This window comes from Numenius arquata, chromosome 3 (genome assembly GCF_964106895.1).
Source record: "Numenius arquata chromosome 3, bNumArq3.hap1.1, whole genome shotgun sequence".
In the NCBI taxonomy this organism is placed as follows: Eukaryota; Metazoa; Chordata; class Aves; order Charadriiformes; family Scolopacidae; genus Numenius; species Numenius arquata.
Window position 1 is genome coordinate 54,525,084 of NC_133578.1, and position 6,000 is coordinate 54,531,083.

Consider the following 6,000-nt stretch of genomic DNA (forward strand, 5'->3'; position numbering starts at 1 on the left):
TGCTCTGAGGACATGGTTGCTAGTGCCAGATTAATGCAAAAAGTGCTAAGATCATGCAGGATGATCAGACATGTTTCTCAGTTAAATGTCCACCAGCAGACTTTTGCTGGGTCAGTTACTGTGTGTAAGAGTGAACCTGTGGGCTGGGGAATCTGCCTGGGGTGGGTTGCAGGCAAGGGTATACTGTGGAGTGTTAGCATAGAACAACTTGTGGAAGATGTGTACAGACAGTCTGATGATTTGTACAAGCAGCTTTCATCTCCCTTCCCCCAGCAGCTTTACAAGTCCATGGTGGAAGTATGTACTCCTCCATATGCTATCAATTACAGTCCTGACTGGAAGTTGCTTTCCAACCTGAAGTCTACAAATGTACAAAAACCAGGAGTCCTGGAATCAAGATGTACATTACAGACCTTGGAGAAGGCGTTTGTCCTTCCTTCCTAGATGGTGGATCAGTGAGAGATTTGTAGACTTTGGACAGTTTCATTTTTACCTTTTAGAATCTACCAATTTAGGCTTAATCCTGATCTTTTAAAATCAATGGCAAAGTTCCCACTGACATCAAAAGAGGCAGCCTGACCTCTCAAATACTTTAAAGAACAATTTAAAACAAACAAACCAAAGATGGATAAGAATTGCATTTTCTCTCTCTATTAAGCATGCAACTTATTTTCTCCAAATGTAAACGTTACCTGGAAAGCTAAGCAGTGATGTGTTTTTTATTATTTCTTTAGGAGGCTACAGTACCCAAAGTATATTCCATACATACTTCTTCATTTAGGAGCCAAACATAGCTATGTAAAGTGAGCAGCTTGTTTACAGTAGGCCCTTATGGCTTGCTATCAAATTAGTGGCAAATCAGGACTGTAGTAAACAGAGGTCAAAGATCAAACCGACAATTTCACATAAAATTCCAGACCATGTACACAAAATTTAAAATGCAAAATCTTCAAATCACAAGACCATCAACTGCTCTTAAAACTAATCAAAAGCAGGATAAGGACTGGAGGAAATGAAATTTAAACATGATTTTAATCCAAATTTTAATGGAACAGCTACATCATGGATATCTTTTAAACCATGACAGCTGACTCTATGCTACTTATTCTCACTTGCCATGAAACAAGGTTTTGGTACATGTCACTCGCTGTTCATACATGCCATTTTGCTTCTTTTTCTCCAATTTGAAATAAAGATAAAATAAATTACAGGATAACTGTTACCACCTAAGACTTTACGGTGGCTCTGCTCCCGCTAAAGCCCATGGTAGTTTTGCATCACTCCTTTTTAGTGCAACGATTCTCTGCGTTCAGAATGAGGAATGGTAGGATGCCATTTGTTCTATTTTGTGCTGGAAGGTCTGTGTTTGAATGAAGTCAGGTCCCTTGGCTGACGGCCCCTTCCTTACCTGGAGGCCAGTGTAAGTGGCCACTCCACTCCCACATAAGTGTCTCGCAAGGGTTGCAGGACCATGCCAGTCCCATATGTGTGCGTTAGACTAATCTCACATCTGAAGTGATCTGGGAAGAATCCTGTTTCTGGACCCAACTAAGGGAAAATAAGAATGCAGACTGCTTAAAACCGAAACTTATTTGTTTAACGAAGATTTGGTTACTGAATGCCACCAGATGTCAGCATACACTATATGATTAAAAGCAAGTGTCTAAGACCTCTGAGAAGTGAGCAGCGATAAAACTGCCTTCTGTCTCATGGAAATGATGTACTGGATCAGCTTTGCTGTGGGAAAAATGATGGCAGGGATTAGCTGAAATAAATTGCCTGCGAGGTGTGGCTGAAGGAGGTGGGCACACAGAGTGGTTGCTGATGACTTAGGGAAAAAAATATGAGTAGCAGGAAAACTGAGGTGTGATTATTTTTTTCCTGACACACTCTTTCCCACTCTGGCAAACACTAGAAAGCCAAAGCTGTCCTTTGGATACCTAGTTGAATACCTGCTTAAAACAAGTTTTAGACTATAATCTAGGTATGAGGGCTTTTTTTTCCCCTACTGAAATCAATGACACAGCTCTTCAGAATAAGGGCAAACCTTTGGGAACCTGCAGTCAGGCTTCTTCCCTGTCTCTTCTTCCCTGTCTTATGGCAGACCAAATAGGCCCAGTCTACATCCTGACAATTTACACTTGGCAATTTACATTTTGCTACAGCTGGGCACACGTTTTACATTTTCCTTTGCTTCCAGCCATATGCACCTTTTAAAGCAGCTGAAGCAAAAAAAAGCTTTGTAGCATAGCCTTGGCCTGAAAGACCCTTTCAAAACTGTTTTTCTTAATGAACATGTATAGAGCTGAAGCCATTATTCTGCCACTGTAAATTTTGACCTAAATCTGCCACTGTCCACACACATCCCAAGAAGTCAGAGAACACTGAGCTATCAGAAAGTACAAGTCTAAGTAAGATAGCCAGAGCCCAAGGGACAGCTGAGCAAGGTGATGTTCCTCTGGAGCTGGGAGTCAAAGTGCCATACAGCTGAGTTTTCCAGCACATGTCTTCTTTTTCTCTCTTGGAGATTTAATTTAGTTTTGAGGATTTTGCTGTGTTTGGCTGACTTTCTGGGCGTGCAGCAGCTTTGGTTGAAGGTCCGGTACAATAGCTCCAAGTGCACTGGCACCCCTCCAGACTTCACAGCCGTGGCTACTGTGCTGCAGCAGATAAATTCTGCTGCAGGCACGTGCTGTTGTCACCACAAACCAACACAGCAGGTCTGATGCTTTGGGGCAGCTTCAGAGGTCGCACGTTCATAGGGAAGACACAAAAAGCACAGTGCTTCTGGACACTATCAATGCCGTTGCCTACGTGCTGTTCAGCTGCTTTGCTCCTGCTCAGCCACTCTGGTGCCTCCCAGAAGCGTCAGATGTCCATACCAGAGGCACGTGTATGCAGACCATCTGTGCAGCAAGCTCACTGCATGTGTGTACGCAGAAACATCACGGAACGTCAGCCAATCCAAGGGCCAAAAATCCATCAGGTCTTTCAATCTCAATCCACAGCATGAGCTGGAGCAACCTGAGGGTGGCTGTTTGCATCGATTGAGTCTCACCTAAAGAAGGGCACGTCCTGCCTGTGTCTTATGTTAGAGGCCTAGCAGTAACGCTAGGGGACAAGTAGCCATGAGATTGTCTGAGGAGTGCCTGAGTGCCTCTTTAACCTGGCTGTAGCTATGTTTTGGGGAATCCCCCCACCTTTGAAGGGGATAAGGCAAGCACCTCGCTTCAAATCAGTGGAATATCCTTAAACAGGATTTGGGTGCCTATGTGCCTTTGAAGATCTGACCTGTGCCTCAGAAACCTTATTCCATTGAATAGCCCATTGACTTCAGAGGAAGGAAACTGCATATTATAAAATCTGTATTCCAAAACCACAGTGAACCAGCCCTGGAGCCAGATGCTTTATGTATTACAGCCTTGACAACACTTACATATGGTGGCAGTGAACTGAAACAGAGTATGATAAGGTCTGATCTGGATTGGATCTGTTTGGAAAAAAAAAGAAGTGATTTAAAAATAAAAATTATGGTATTTTGGTAAATCCATAAAATCCCTGCAATATTAAACATAAAAACTAAAATAACCTGAGGCAACCTCCAGGATAACTGGACTGAGAAAGCACTGGTTTCTTCCCTCCAAGAAATAAATTGTTAACATGAATATCACATATGTTTGTGTGTGTGAGAGTGTACTGGGAGCGAGAGAAGAGCTCAAATATGTTTAATAACCAGTCAATTGCTATCACAAAGCTTGTATATACACAGTATTGCTTGTTAAAATATTTGGGGAATTGGAAACAAGCTTTCTTCACATTACAAAGGACAAAATCTTTTTATGCCTTTGCGTTTTAAATTAAGATTCAATAGGTTTATTTCCTTAGAAGTTCTGTTTTCATAAATGTACCACTTTGCCTTCGAAGAACAGATAAGATATCCTGATTATAAACTAGCTTTTATAAATGCCAAAGATCAAAGTCCAATGTTTTTGCTTTAACTACAGCAATACTCACTACACTGTTTCGGAAATGCTGCTTTCATCCTTGTAAAACCATTCAAGCAAACAAAACCTGTACAGATCTTCAGAGATGGAGATAAACTCTTTGGATTATTTGGACAGCACAACAGTAAATAATAATAAATCAAGAACATGGTGATAGATTTCTTTCGCAGAGAACATCTTCACTGAGGTGTATTGACACAGATGTTTCCTGAAAGAGCAAGTAGAGCTCCCCGAAGCATTTGCTGCAGAAATGCAGATGTCTGCTTTGGTGAGGAATACTATCACAGTATAAGTAAACAGGATTTTTCGGGGGTATCTGTTGGGGGAGGGGAGGTTACATTTTATTCAGGCAAATGATGAATTTTAAGAGCTTCACTGAAGAAGCAGCTAAGTTCATTGGTGGAGAAAACACACATTTTGTTTGTGATTTGGGGTTTTTCTAGACCTAGACAGTTTTGTTAGAATGTGTATTCAAGTTCTTAAAAACAATTCATATAGAAAATACCTCCATCAGGGATGCTCCATGAGTTTTAACTTCCTTTGGGGAAAGTATTTCTTTTCGTGCCAGAAATTAGGTTCCTTATTTAGAGTCTGTAGAACATTCCTTCCTGTATTTATTGTATTTTTTACCATATCATAATAATTTTAAGATGAATAGATATTTTATTTTTTTTTACCTTGGAGTGCGTGACAGTGTCCCTTTTTCAACTTAGACATGAGGAACTGATCTTACTTCTGAAAATACCTTTTTTATTATTAGAAAGCCATTTGCGATACAGAGTTTACAGACTGTTTATTATAGTTTTGAACATGATGGAAAGAAAAAAAGAACAGTATAAATTGAAATCAAGCTCTACCAGACAAGGAAGCATATTATATAAGGAAAAGATTTACAGGATTTCAATCAAGAGTGGCTTATGTGTGTAACACATGGAGATGTTTCAGTTTGGTTGTTGCGGATCCTCCAATTCCTCATCCAGTCTTTGCACATGTGGAGTAAATGGATTCCACCCAAATCTCAAGCATGCAAGGTTTTCCTTTGCCCTGTAATATACTCTCCCAAGCGGAATAGGTTTTGTGGGTTTCTCCTAAAGGTCGGTGATCAAATCCCAGATGCATGTGTGGGTGGGGAGAGCCCATTTCCAGTCCATAGCGGAACAGGTTTTTTCAACTATTAGCAGAGTTTCATGCACAAACCTACTCATCTCTTTATAAATCAAATGCAGCAATTCTTGTTATTTAAATAAGCACGATGTGCACAGATACCTTAACTTACTGCCATGGTTATATAGATCAGGTTTGTATCCACTAGTTTGCTAGCGCAGGACACGTATAACTGAAATGTATGACAGAAACCGTGGAGATTGGCTTTATAAATAGCTGAGATACAGATAGAAACTGTAAGCCAGAGGGGATTTTAGGTCTTTGACATTTTGAGGAGGTTTTATTTTTTCCCTTTTTCCTTGAGGGTGATTTAGATTCTCTTCGAGAAATGGTATTTTGGAGTTTGAAGGCTTTAACAGGTTTCCCTTAGCTTTTTACATTGGATGCAAGCTGTGTTTGCCATTTCTGTAAAGTCTTGTCTCATCCCCCTGTTTTTTCTATTTTTGTGTTATCCTTCAGGATGAACCTTTTATATGTGTACATCCTCCTTTTTCCCCTCTGTCCTGGGATATGGGAATGGCAAAGTATTATGTCATTAAGCCTGTGGTTCCGAGATTGCATTTACTTAACCTGTAGCTCTTGAGTTTGCTACTTTTGAAAATCCAAATGTAGACAAAGACTACTAAAAAAAGAAGAAGAAAAGGTGTTATAATTGCTTGCTAAAAAGATTGTAGAATTAGCTTGGGAGACAAGAAATCCCAACGGACAGGCGGGCACCACGCCAACGTCACAACCCTTCCCAGTCCAGACACGCATGCCCATCCCTGGTGGCAGGAGGGAAGAGGGATTTGGAACATGCTGTCTTTCAGCTTTCAGCTGGGATTGCTGCATG